General features: G+C 47.7%; 1 long non-coding RNA gene across 1 annotated transcript in view; it reads left to right on the top strand.

The window, feature by feature from the left end:
* The window catches only part of LOC109323208, a 17940-nt gene extending 17175 nt beyond the window's left edge, over positions 1-765 (top strand). The window contains exon 3 of the long non-coding RNA XR_002104591.1: positions 426-765. This is a non-coding gene — a long non-coding RNA (uncharacterized LOC109323208). The remainder of the gene's footprint in view (positions 1-425) is intronic.
* The last annotated feature ends 7662 nt before the right edge of the window (positions 766-8427 follow it).

The following is an 8427-nucleotide window of genomic DNA, read 5'->3' on the forward strand; positions in this document are numbered from 1 at the left end:
GGAGACCAATTAAAAGGTCTGAATCGATTCGAAGCTCTCTGAATAAGGGTACATTAGTAAGTATTCATTCACTGAATTTCAGAGAAAGCATCAGATGTATTGCTCACAAGAAAGGGCAGTGAAATCACAAGGCAGGGCCCAATCCAGTAAACTTGTGGATTTGAGGATCTCTATGCTTCCTAGCTGCGATCCATTACTTTGATTAAAAAAAAAGAATTAGCACATATGTCAGCATATGCTTGTTCAAGGTTTTTAAAAGCAGAGAGGCAAGGATTTTAGTGACCTCTTTTATTTGATCAACTGTACAGTAGGGATAAAGTTGGTCAAGCTTTTGAATTCAAGGCATTCTTCCTCAGGTCTCAGAGGACCTGCATATAAAAGCTTGCCTAACTTGATCATCACTTTCTCCATTCACTGCAAACCAGGAAAATCAGCCAGTAGGGTAGAAATCCCTGATTTTAGGAAAACTGATTTCCAGAAACTCAGGAGATTGGTTGGCAAGGCCCTGCGGGACCATGGTCTGATGAGGAAGGAAATACAAGAAGCGTGGTCTTGCCTCAAAGAAGCAATCCTAAGAGCTCAAAGAAAGTCTATTCCCTCTGCAAGAAAGGCAGCAAAAGAGCTGGGAGACCCCTTTGGCTCAACAGAGAAGTTATGGATGTCCTGAAATTAAAGCAAGAAGCCTACAAGGGATGGAAGCCAGGAACAACTGCCAAAGAGAAGTACTCATCTGCCACTTGCACCTGTAGGGAACAGATCAGGACAGTGAAAGCCCTAACCAAACAAACTGGCAACTGGAATCAAGGGCAATAAAAAAGTCCTTCTTTAGACATGTAGGAAGTTGCAAAAGGAACAAGGGAAGCACAGGGCCCCTGATAAATGAAATGGGACAGCTGCTAACTGACACCCAGGACAAAACTGAACTCCTGAATGAATACTTCATGTAGGTATTCCACCAGTCCAAGGATATTAGTCTGCTTCACAGGATACAGGATGACCATGGTGGGAGTGACCTAAATCTTGACATAAATCTTGTTGGGAAGCACCTACAAAGGATAAATATCTATAGGTCAGCTGGGCTGGATGATCTACACCCAAGAGTGCTAAAAGAACTGGCCAACATCATTGTGCAACTAATGACAAAGTTATTTGAAGACTTGTGGCTCTCAGGAGAGGTCCCAGAAGACTGGAAAAAAGCCAATGTGATATCTATATTTAAGAAAGGGAAAAAGGAGGACCCAGGAACCTACAGGCCAATCAGTTAGACCTCAATCCCAGGTAAAATCTTGGAGAAAATCGTGAAAGAAACCATCACACACAGGCTAACTGAAGGCAGTATTCTGAAGGGTAGCCAACATGGCTTCATCATGGGCAGGTCATGCCAGACCAACCTGATTTCCTTCTACGATCAGGTTACTCGCCACCTGGATCGAGGAAATGAGGTTGATGTCATATACTTGGACTTCAAAAAGGCCTTCAACCTCATCTCCCACGATGTCCTCATAGTCAAATTGGGAAAATGTGGCCTCAACTACTTCACTGTCTGGTTGCTAGGCAGCTGGCTCTGTGGTAGGACCCAAAGGGCATTGATTGATGGAACTGAGTTGTTATGGCAGAGGTTGACCAGTGGCATCCATCAGGGGTCAGTACTTGGACCAGTGCTTTTCAACATGTTCATTAACTATTTGGATTCAGGTATTACAAGCAATCTTGCAAAGTTTGCTGATGACACCAAGCTATGGAGGAGCATTGTCATGCTTGAAGACAGGCTGGCAATACAGGCTGACCTGAACAGGCTCGTGAAGTGGACAGACCTCAACTTGATGTCATTTAATACAGAGAAATGTAAAGTTTTCCATCTGGGGAGCAATAACCCACAACACAGTTACTGGCTCGGCAGTGCTCTGCTTGCCAGCACCACAAGTGAACAAGACCTGGGTGTCATGACTGACAGCAAAAATGAACATGAGCCACCAATGCAATGCTGTAGCTGGCAGAGCTAACAAAACACTGGCATGCATCCACCGAGGTGTCTTGAGCAAGGCCAAGGATATCATCCTCCCACTTTACTCAGCCTTGGTGAGACTGTAACTGGAATGCCGCATCTAGTTCTGGGCACCGCACTTCAAAAAGGGTGTGGAGAAGCTTGAGAGAGTCCAGAAGAGGGCCACATCCATGATTAGAGGCCTGGAGACCTAGATATATGAGAGGCTGAGGAACATTTTTTTATCATAGTACTTGGGGTCAGAAGGGACCTAAACAGATCATCAGGTCTGACCCCCTGCCCCGGGCAGGAATGGGTGCTGGGGTCATATCACCCCAGCCAAATACCTGTCCAGCCTCCTCTTAAAGACCCCCAAGGTAGGAGAGAGCACCACCTCACTTGGGAGCCCATTCCAGAGCCTGGCAGCCCTAACTGTAATTTCATAGATTTCATAGACATCAGGGCTGGAAGGGGCCTCGGGAGATCATCGAGTCCAGCCCCCTGCCCAAGGGCAGGAAGTCAGCTGGGGTCATAGGATCCCAGCAAGATAAGCATCCAATTTACTCTTGAAGGTGTTCAATGTAGGTGTTTGAACCACCTCCGCTGGCAGACTGTTCCAGACCTTGGGGGCTCGGACAGTAAAGAAATTCTTCCTTATGTCCAGCCTGAAACGGTCTTGCAGGAGTTTGTGACCGTTCGACCTCGTCATCCCTTGGGGCGCTCTGGTGAACAAACATTCCCCCAGATCCTGGTGGTCACCCCTGATAAACTTATAGGTGGCCATCAGATCACCCCTGAGCCTACGCTTTTCCAGGCTAAAGAGTCCCATGTCTCTCAGCCTATCATCGTAAGATCTGTTTTCCTGACCTCTGATCTCCTGATGTCCAGCCTGAACCTTCTCTCTAACAATTCGTGGCTGTTATTCCTAGTAACCCCGGGTGGCGCCCAGAGGGACAGAGCTTCCCCTAATTTCTGCTGGTTCCCCCCCTCCCCGGTGAGTTTGTAAACAGCCACCAGATCCCCTCTCAGCCTTCTCTCATGGAGGCTGAATAGGTTCAGGCCCTTTGCTTCTCTTTGTAGGGCCTGCCCCGCTGCCCCTGGACCATACGAGTGGCCCTCCTCTGGACTCTCTCAATGCTAGTCACATCCCTCTTGAAGTGCAGCACCCAGAACTGGACAGAGTACTCCAACTGTGGCCTGACCAATGCCGCATAGAGGGGAAGGATCACCTCCCTGGACCTGCTTGTGATGCATCTGTAGATGCATGACAAGGTGTGGTTAGCCTTACTGACTGCTTCCTCACATTGGTGGCTCATGTTCATCCTGGAGTCAACAATGACTCCAAGATCCCTTTCTGCCACCGTGTTGACAAGAAGAGTGTTCCCCAGCCTATAGGTGTGTTGCTGGTTCCTTCTCCCTAGATGCACCTTGCACTTGTCTGCATTGAATTCCATTCTATTCTCATTCGCCCGCCTCTGTAACCTGTTTAGATCTATCTGGATTTTGTCCCTCCCCTCCAGCATACCCACTTCACCCCACATCTTGGTGTTGTCAGCAAATTTGGACAGCATGCATTCCACACCCACATCCAGATCGCTGATAAAGATGTTGAACAGTACAGGCCCCAGGACAGCCCTGGGGGACTCCACTGCCCACATCTCTCCAGGGTGAAAACGACCCATCTACCACCACTCTCTGCGTGCGACCATCTAGCCAATTTGCCACCCATCTGACCATGTAGGCATCAATGCTGCAGTCACCAAGTTTTTTTAAGAGAATGTGGCAGGAAACCATGTCAAAGGCCTTTTTAAAGTCCAGGAAGATGTCATCCACCCTGACACCCTCGTCCAGGGACTTTGTGACCTGATCATAAAAAGAAACCAGGTAGTCAGGCAGGACCTGCCCTCAAAGAATCCATGTTGGTTGCCCCTGAGCATTACCTCCCTTGCTGGGCCCTTGCAGATGTGCTCCTTGATAATTTGCTCAAAGGTCTTCCCAAAGACTGACTGGCCTATAATTGCCGGGGTCCTCCTTTCTCCCCTTCTTCTAAATGGGGACCACATTGGCCCTTTTCTAATCCTCTGGTACCTGGCCAGTGCCCCACGAGTGCTCATAGAGGCATGGTACTATGACCCCTGCCAATTCCCTCAGCACCCTCAGATGAAGAGCATCTGGACCTATTGATTTAAACACATCCAGCCTCTTCAAAAGTTCCCTAACTAGGTTCCTGACTGTAGGAATGGTGGTGCCTCCCCTGGGTCTGTCCACAAGTCTAGTAGGGGAGATGTCTCCGTCCCTATTCAGGAATATGGAGGCAAAGAATTCATTAAAGAGGTCAGCTTTGTAATTTACTGTAATCACCAGATTGCCAAGCCTATCCTGTACCCAGAGTGCCTCATTTTGCCCCTCCTTTGACCCCATCCTGATCACTGAGGACACGTATTGCTCTTTGACATATAGCACTACACCTCCCTCCCTTTTCTCTGCTCTGTCTTGCCTGTACAGCCTGTATCCCTGGATGTCCACTGCCCAGTCATGGGTAGAATCCCACCAGGTTTCCAAGAGCCCCACTAGGTCTGGATTTTTGGTAGGTAGCAGGAGGGCGAGTTCCTCCTGATTATTCCCCATGCTTCAAGCATTTTGGTAGAAGCATTTGAGGCCTCCTGTAGGTCCCCATGCTGCCCCCTTTTTCCTAAGCCTGCCCTGACCCCTGTCACTTACCTGGGTACTACCTGTGCACATCACTTGGCTTGATGACGAAGTGTCCTCAAGTTTATCTGCATCCCCGTCCCCTGGCGAACCTAGCTTAAAGCTCGCCGACTTGGGATTGTTCAGCCTGAAGAATAGAAGACTCAGGGGGGACTTGGTGGCACCCTATAACTGTATCAGGGGCATACATCAGGGTTTGGGGGAGTAGCTATTCACCAAGGCCCCCCGGAGGAGGACAAGAAATAATGGGCACAAGCTGATTGAAGATCACTTCAGGCCAGACATAAGGAAAAGCTTCTTTACAAGCTGAGTGCTGAGGGTTTGGAACAGGCTCCCCCCAGATGTGGTACAGTCATCCACCCTGGAGATCTTCAAAAAATATCTTGATGCCCATCTTGCTGGGATCATTTGAACCCAGCAGTCTTTCCTGCCCACATGTGGTGGGTCTGGACCTGATGATCTGTAAGGTCCCTTGCAGCCCCTAACAACTATGAAACTTTATCCCAACCTTGCAGTTGATCCAATAAAAGAGATCACCCTAAAAATCCTTCTCTCTCACATAGTTCCTGGACTATCATGACTACAACATCACTCTAAATAACACTAGCTTTAAAATGCAGATAAATCACTAAACACATAAGTCATTCACCACATCATAAAGTTATAGTAAGTCCCATTCATTTAAGTTAGCAATTGTCACTTGAGAGGGCTTTCATTCTGACTGTTTCAACAAGGGTTTTGCCAGCAGCACGTCTTTCTTGCTATTGGTACGTGTACATTTGATATTCATGACAAATTATCCTTGTTTTATTACTTAGGCTTTCCACTACATCTCATTTTTTTCAATATATGCATGTTGGTCTTTGTTCTGACCGACTTTTGTCTGAAACTGCTGCTCCAGAGTTGCCAAATGCCAAGCTGTCACTCAAGTGAGTCACATGGGTTTTTTTTCCTGGCAATAGGCTCAGCTTGTCTTTCTTTGAGGCTAGTGTAAAGAGACACTTTTCAACTATGTAGATGCAATCCCCAAGAATGTTTCTGTGGGTCTTTGCTCCTTATGATGGCAATTTAGCAGTCTATAAATAGTCACAGCTGGGTGCATTATTTGAACATATCCAGTACTATAACCAAGTTTGTGCTCCAGGGTGGCCATGCAATCTGTACCCTGCTCCAGCTCTGGGGTGCCTTCCCTGCCTTTGGGAGGGAGGCTGTCTACTGGGTCTTAGAGCAAGCCTCAGTTCCTCTAACAGTCAGCAGGTCCTTTGTGGACTCCGCTGGTCTCAATCCTGCCCTTGTTGAGTGGCACCCTTACCCCATCCATGCCCATGGGCACTTGTAAACCTTAAAGACTAATTATGTGGCTTCGGCCACCCCTTACACCATGCCCATGCATCACAGATGTCACTGTACTATCACTCAGATGGGACACTTGTCCCCCAACGTCACCAGGCCACCTCAGGCCTTTACTCCTTTGTTGGGGCTTCACCTTTCCTAGTTTCTTCCCTTTTACTCTAGTTGGTCCTGTAGTCAAGACCTATTGCTCTGGACCTGGCTTCTGGGATCCAGCCCTAGTCTTCCCCTACTGGGCTCTGGCTTAGCCCCTCATGGGCTTCAGACCCCTGGCCCTGTCTCAGTGCTTCTCGGGCACTGAATCTGCTTTAGTTCTTGCTGGACCCCGGGCCTCTGTCTCTACCCTTCCTGGGGGCTGTCTCCACCCTAGTTTCATAGTTTGTAGGGTTGGAAGGGACCTGAGCAGATCATCAAGCCTGACCCCCTGCCATGGCAGGAAAGAGTACTGGGGTCAAGGTTACTGTCAAGGCTTGTCTTAAAGACCCCCAGGGTAGGAGCCAGCACCACTTCGCTTGGAAGTTAGTTCCAGATCCTAGCCGCCCTGACAGTGAAGTAGCGCCTCCTCATGTCTAGTCTGAATTTACCCTCTGCCAGCTTGTGACCATTACTTCTAGTCACTCCTGGGAGTGCTCGGGGGAACAGGGACTCCCCCAGTGCCTGCTGGTCCCCTCTGACTAGTTTGTAACAGGCCACTAGATCCCCCCTCAGCCTTCTCTTGTGGAGGCTGAACAGGTTCAGAACCCTGTTCCTGGCACTAATTCCTCTAGTCCTCAGTCTGGGCCTTCAGCTTGATTCCTGGCAGGAATCAAATCAGTCACATGCCCTTTGGGCACTAATGGGATCTCCAGAGCCACCCCTCAGTTTCTCACCCAAACCACTGGTAAACTATAACGAAAGAATAAGTCCTTTACCTATAACACCAACTAACCTGCTCCAAGTCCAAACATAGACAGTGGCTACCTGTCTGTACCACCTAGCTTCCCCTTATCCTGGGTCACATTCCTCTGCAAAGCAGCAGCATTCAATTAGTGTCCCCCAAGGTAGTACAGGTGACAGCTAGGGACTCTCCTGCTCAGAGCTCCATCTACTGCAGCCTCCAGAACCAAACTGCCCTTCCTAGCTCAGGCCTGTGTTTATGTATCTCCCTGGCCTTGCCCACTGCTGGTCATGTGGCTCCCTAAGCTGCCATAGGGGTTTTCTTATTCAGCTTGCTGGCTCAGCCCCAGCGGTTTACTGCTGCTAGTCTCTTATGTTCTCTGCAAGGCTCTAGCCTATGGTGCTAAGTGTTAGCCTCTGTGTTAAGTGCTTACTTAGATTCCTTCCACCATCAAATCTGTTCACAGGGGTTGAGCTGGCCAGCAGGCTCCTGGGCTTCCTCCTTTTCTCAGTAATAGGGCAGGGACCCTGTTACAAGTACCTTTCAGAATAAGTGTATTACATACTGCTGTTGGGATCTGATAATCATATATACATGTTAGGGGGAGCGAGATTGACAATGAATTGTTAATTAACTAATGGAATACTTGTATAAATGTATGGAAAAGAAGCCTCAGAATCAACTTGCAGCCCAGTATAATTTCCTGCAAAGTATGTTTAATGGAGATCCATTTAACAGCAAGTTGCATAATAAATGGTCTGACTGCAACTGCAATATGGTAATGGTCTAGTAGTATACCATGAAACAACTGTCATAGGAACAATCTGCCAATATTTCAATACTGGTTTATCTTTCCTAGGGCATATTTGATTTGGTGCACCAAGTTTTGCACTTGGGTTCAGTCCATCATGCTTGCACTTATTTCTTTTCTAGTCATCCTCTTTACAATCCGAGGTCTGATTGCCATATATGCAGGGATAACAGAACTTGATTTAATCTAGCTAGTGCACTTAGACCCAAGATAGACCTAAATACAAGCTGGGTGCCCACATGTGTACCCTGCTCTGGCCTCTTGTTGAAGGCTGCCCTGACTAAATACAGATACAAAGGGATACTTGATTGTCTGGAAAGGTGAATCAAGAAGTTGCTGGACATAAATAAGACCATTTTGTGTGACTAGCTATGGAAACTGGTATGCCTTAACCGCATGAGCTCGTTGGGTCTTCATAGCTCAGTCAGACCATGGTTGAGTGGATTAGAAGGTGTTGCCCAGAGAGCATACTATTTATAGTTTATTTTTACTTGCTTCAAGGAGAAAGATATGGAAAGGAGGAGGTATGGAGTAAAATGAGTGATGGCACACAGAGGAGGAATAGGCAGTAACAACAAAGTATTTACTAGCAGCTGAGGCCATTGAATTGCAGTGCAAGAGTCAGGGGCAGGTTGGGGTGAAATTCTTGAAATTTGCGCAGTTATCAATACCAGAGCTAAATAGATGCACCACGTC

This window comes from Crocodylus porosus, unplaced genomic scaffold (genome assembly GCF_001723895.1).
Source record: "Crocodylus porosus isolate Cpor-Errol unplaced genomic scaffold, CroPor_comp1, whole genome shotgun sequence".
Taxonomy (NCBI): domain Eukaryota; kingdom Metazoa; phylum Chordata; order Crocodylia; family Crocodylidae; genus Crocodylus; species Crocodylus porosus.